This window comes from Morone saxatilis, unplaced genomic scaffold, assembly GCF_004916995.1.
Source record: "Morone saxatilis isolate NCDOM2014 unplaced genomic scaffold, NCSU_SB_2.0 Contig17, whole genome shotgun sequence".
Taxonomy (NCBI): domain Eukaryota; kingdom Metazoa; phylum Chordata; class Actinopteri; family Moronidae; genus Morone; species Morone saxatilis.
In genome coordinates, this window is record NW_023339729.1 from 13597903 (window position 1) to 13604257 (window position 6355).

The window sequence follows — 6355 nt, forward strand, 5'->3', positions numbered from 1 at the left end:
TGTGTGTGTGTGAGTGTATGTGTGCACCTGCAGAAACAACATTGATCTTCTTGCTGGATCAGTAAGCATGTGTGGGTGATGAGTAGAAAATGAAAACCTTGTGGCTTCATGGGCTAAAGAAAAAACAGCTGTTAAATTGAAGTCCAGGAACCAAACTGAAAATAACAGATACAAAAGCCTGCTCGTACCGTATTTCAGTATCATCTCTTAGTGTCCTCCTGTGTTGTTGTTTCTCCAGGGAACTCCTGTAATTGGCATGGCCCACAAACTTTATTATGAAAAATGTTGTCTTACACTGATCCATAAGTCAAGTCAGGTCAAATTTTATTTATACAGCCCAAAATCACAAATTACAATTTGCCTCATGGGGCTCTACAGTCTGTACAACATTCAGCACCGTCTGTCCTTAGACCCTCGGTTCTAAGGGCAGCTCGGGCTGCTGCAGTAAGGACTCACCCTTGACACAAGCTCTACCCAGTGAGCTACCGAGGTCCCCCACAGGCCAGCTAACTTAACATTAGCTGCTGTAAAAAATGTCAGGGCACGATGGCAATCACCTAAAAATACTGAAATGTTCATATGAATTGATGTTTTATACCACAGTGCTGCAGTGTTTCTGTGATAGATTGATATGTTGTCAGAACACAAATATCAACAAAAATATAATCTATATTTAGCTATTTTTTACTACACCTACCTGAAAACATGCAGATTAAAACAAAAAGAAGTTTTGAAGGAGATACCGCTTGCAGCATATAAAAGCGCATATGTTGCCATAGTCAAATTCTCCTGGTCCACTCAATTTGAAAAATTTTGGCTTAGCCCTTAAAAATCAAACCCAATCACACATCCTTTAATTATGTTTCAGCAATAAAGCAGAAAAAAAACCTATAGACAAAAATGTAGCAAGTTTGAAGAAGCTGCTAATGCTAAGCTACTGGTCATACCAGACCAAATAAGGCAGGCATGGTAAAACCCATAATAGTGTTGATTTGAGCAAAGTTACATTTTATTCTGTATAAATTCAACTTTTTAAAAGTAACATTTTCACTTTTAAGATTACGAGAACTGGAGAATAAAATGAGAAAACGTTTTTTGCATTGCAACAATACTGGTGATGGTACAGTCATATGAACATACAGTGAGGATACACACATATGAAAACACACACATGCACACTCCCCAAAGCGGGCTCCATGGCCACATTTCCTCCACGCCATGTAAACACTATTGTGTGCTGGGCGATAGGCATCACTGGAACCTAATTGTTTGAGGCAATATTCGCAGTGTATTTCATGGAGAAAGTGACAAACAATGCTGCGAGCGCTGGCCGGGACAGGCGCTCTCTCTCCTCCTCTCCTGTGACAGATGTCGACTCTGTTTATTTTTCCTGATTGTCCTGGAGACCGGCCATCCAACTACAGAAAATGACAACAAGAAGAGTTTCAGTTTATGTTGGAATTTAGGACAAAACATAAGGATGGGTGTACACTGCCAGCCCATAATCAGATCCTCTGACCCACTTCCATTAACATGACCTAGACCTGATCCACCTCATCAAGAGTCAGCGGGTGTTTGACACACATGAGCAAACATGTTTATTTATTTATTTAAATGTTTGTAGCATGGAGTCTTGTAGATGAAAAAGATTAAAAGTAGAATAAAGAATAAAGAACCATTCGGGGGCAACTTGTATGCATCTGTATGAATACCTATGGACACAAATTTATGCCACTGATTTAATATTGCACTAAATAAAAACAGATCACAATCAATGTAGAACCAGAGGTATTGTCTTTTTTATTACAATTACAGAACCTGAGCTTACATTACCCACAGTGCAACTCTACCCGCTGACAGTTCAGTCAAAGTTTAGGGTGTGTTAAGCAGAGATCACGAGCGAGCTACAGAGGTTTGGTAAACTCATCTTCTTTCAAAACCCCCAAATTATTTTCATTTGCAAATTTCTAGACCCCAATCAAGTTGACATCCACTTCCCACGGCTCTCTCAAAGGCCATAAAAGGTTTTACACAACTTTTTTTCACGGTAGGCAGCAGTAACCCCAACACCTGTAAACAGACTTTAAACCTAGTCTGATGTGTGAAATCGGCGGAGTTCCCCTTTGAATTCAGGAGATTGGTGAGACAAGTGTATTCGCTTAATGAAGCAGATCAAACATAAATTATTCAGTTCATCCTCGTTACTGCCTTGTTACCACAATGCCCAAACACGGTAGATTCAGTCCCAGAGAAATACTTTAGAAATAAGATTTGAAGAGATAGCAAAGCTTTATTTTTATCTCCTCGCTGTATAAAGTTCATGTTGATCCCGATTACTGTAACGGCACCTTGTACAGTGTCAGCCACATGTCGACGGTCACACATTGCTCCGTTCCCAGGATGCACCTGGCCAGGAGCAAGCGGGCGGACGTGGGGGACAGCTGTTTCCTTTGCACACTTCCTGGTTTGGTGGTAGAGCGGGGAGGCGAGTGGGTTTAGTCGGAGAGGCGAGGATGAGGTAGGCAAAGGGGTGGATGGATTAGGGTGTTTGGTGAGGCCTTTTCCAAACAGGATATGTCTGCCGCAGCCACAGGTGTGAGGGTACCAACGCTCGTCGTCCTATACGGTCTATAAAAAAACAAATGAAAGACCATACTGATTGGAAGAGAGGGGTTTGGTTGAGGGATGGAAGTGGAAGAAAAAGTAGAGAAGGGTAAAAAAAAAGGGAAAAGAAAGGAAGGTCGGATAGACAGAGGGAGGGAGGAGACAGGGCTTCTTTATTGTCTCCTTCCTCAGAATAGACTCACTCAGACAGGAGGGAGAGAGTGGCCAGTGGTAATCAGAGCATAATGGGTTCAATCAATCGTTTCCTTGATTGCACACATACTGTACATTCAACGTCAACAGCTGAACAGGAGCCAGAAAAAGCGACATAGCACCACGTTTCATGAGGTACTTAAATCAGGAGTGTGAAATATACAAAACTGTGATGGTGTTTCACTTTTCTGCAGCATAAACGACACAATACTATGTTTCTATGGCTACCACACTAACGCAACAAGCCTAACATTAAGATACAATTACAGGGTCAGCAAAGAAAAAATGAATGATACTGAAAATAATGAAGTAAATATTTGCCTCTTGACTCATGAGTACAATGAAAAGAGGTTTGGATTATGTTTACAAGCTGCCTGCAGAAGTGAAGGACACTTTTTAATATTTTTGCTGAAGGCGTAAATAGATGGCCGTTTTAACTTCAGAAGTTTGGGAGAAGGCTGAGGTGGAACTACAGATGCGACTTTGTGCATTTAATGGTTATTTTGAAGATTTCCAGTTCAGATAAACATATTCAGGTTTGTAACATTTTTTCAATGAGAGATAAACTGTGAGCGTAAATAAAAAAAATAAACCAATAAAAAAAGTGAATAAAATACAATCTATCTAACCCATATCAGACATAACTGAATACATCAATTAATAAAACTAAAACAAAACAAACCTAAAATAAATTTAAAACATTTAAATAATTAAATTTGAATCTGAAACTAAATATAAAGCTTTATAGTTTTCCTTTACATCCAATAAGTTGATAGAATAATTCAAAACTTCTCTCTTATTTTACTTTTAATTATATTTTGTACACAAATAATTCACTCTTTATTCATTTCCAGTTGTCGCATTTCATAATCAATCAGGATAACAATTAGTAGTACTTGATTCGTCATGTGAGTGTCGTTAGTGTCAGATAAAAGAGATGAGCAGGGGGAGAGATGACACAGTGAGCCCAGCAACTCTCACTGGGAGCACTGGTCTGACTCATTTAACCCTGAAGCCTCGGTCTGACCTTTGACTTTGAAGCGTCATCACCTGCGTCGCATTACGTGCAGAACTTTACGAGTGCACTGCGTCTTTTACACCAGCACCACTTGCATCCACTTCCACTTTTGGCAACACAACTACAAATATTTCCATATGAGATGAGTACTGACAATAGCCTGTGTGACTGTGCCAAAGTCTCTAATTATGAATATGTGGATGGCTGATTGTCTCAAAGCATACATACAATGTGTGGGTTGTGTGTGTGTGTGTGTGTGTGGTTGCTTTGTGTGTGTGTGTCGGTGTGTGTGTGTTTAATTAGGTGTGTGTGGTTATACTGTGTGTGTGTGTATGTCTGTGTCTGTGCGTGCGTGTGTGTGTGTGTGTATGTCTGTGTCTGTGCGTGCTTGTGTCTGTGTGTGTGTGTGTGTGTGTGTGTGTGTCTGGCGGCAGTACCCTCGGGTCACGATGACACTGCGTGGAACAACAGACTATTGTGTCTTCCTCTCTCATATTTCTCATCATCAGCACTGCCGTCGTCCAAATTCCACTGGTGTGTTCACAGCGTGGTGGAGGGACTCGGCCCTGTTGTCAGCCCCCCATCCTGCAATAATAGGAAACACAGCATCACTTTTCCACTTTCTGCCTCACTTTTCACTGCTAATTCAAAATATATGAGTTCCTGTTTGGAGTTCCCTCACTCTGGACTTGATTGTTTGTTTTGGATAAAAGCTACTCGCAGTTTGCTTTCTTATCTAAAATGCTTTTGTTGTACAAATTGTGCAGCTATTTTTCTCTACATGGGTGGAAGTTGGAACCAATTTGTAATGTAGCAACCACTTCTTCTGTTTTCTTACATACTGTACTGTAGATACCCTATGTACGAAACTCAAGAAAACACCATATCAGAAATACAATTTTCTATATTTGGCTTTTATATATATATATATATTTTTTGGTAACATAACATTTCTAACAGAAATGTTTTATGTATTTATGAAAATGTAAAAAAAAAAAAAAACATGCATGTATGGCAGCAAAGACAAGTGAAACCACTTTGACGTTAATATAAAGTAAACAATGTTAATTTCATATGACATACAGTATGACCGTTTTGTTTACTATAATAAAGGAAAAAAGACTTTCTGTTGGCCTGTTCTGTTCCCGTCAGAGATAAAACCACAGGATCTGACTTACTGGAACCATTTACAGGCGTACAGTTCAGAATGTATGATGATGAGTGCACTGCCTTATTTCACACCTGATTTCTGTCAAAATTGAAAGTTACACATAGTAACAGATTGCAAAGACCTACATATTCACCAAAATACAGAGACCACATGGGCTCAGTGCACAATTAAACGCCAGCCTGAACTGTTGGCCACTGGGTGGTTACAGTGGCGTAATTGTGAGTGAAGATTCTTGCTCAAGGGCACTTCAGCATGTAACGAAGGAGGAGTAAATTCTACTCCCTCATTTTCCTCCAGTCCGGAGGATCCAGATTTGAACCTCCACCAAGCATCTCTGCCGTACCCTCTCTAAAGCACAGGTCTATTATTTGGTCCAACCCATTTTTATTAGTGAGGTCTAGGATAAATAACAGAAACACTTCTATATGTACTGCAATACATTTCCGACATACCGCATCCTCCAAAACTATCATAAAGCTGAATCTAATATATCTTTGAAAACTTCATTGAGGATTTATAACAGGACTGTTGTATTAGACTGCATTAGTATTATCTCAGTGTACCTAATTTACTGAAAACTGAGTGTATCAAAGTGCAATTGTTGTCTCACGCATTGTACTGTGTGTCTGTATTGTTTTAGTGTTTTGGTCACCTTCCCACTAGATGGCAACAAAGGCTAAGTATTGAACTTGTGCAACTTCAAAGTCGCTTTGTTTGATGATTCAAAGGAACATTTTATCAACCTTTTCTCTGTGTCTTTTTGTCATAGTGTGGCATGTTTATATTCACCATTATACTTGTCATTGTGTCATATGTATTTAATATTAAAATGAGATTACATAAAAACTAAAGTCAAACAAAGACTGGAACTGTATCATTGAAAGTATTAGGCAATAGTTCTCCCGCAATGCACACAGCAGTGACAAATATAACAGTGTTGTAGTGTATAAACATTTAAATCCACACCTTATACCCAAAGAAAATTGAAAATTGGTGGTGTTCCTTTAACTTCAAAGTCCTTAATTTAGAAAAACTATTGCATGTACACTTAAGATCCAGAGTGTACCATTCAAGAGGATCTTTTGGAAAATAAATATAAAATTCATAGGTATTTATTCATAGGTATGTTTTTCATTTTTCAGTGCATAATCATCTGAACATATGAATAGTTGTGTTTTTATTACCTAGGAATGAGACTTTTTTTATCTACAGAGGCAGCGGGACCTGTTCTACGGGATCTGACATCGGCATGTTTTTACAGTAGCCCAGAGCTGACAAACAAACCAAACCATCCACTAACTCTGGATAGGGCCTTGCACCATTCTTAACGTGTTTTGGGTCAACCATAT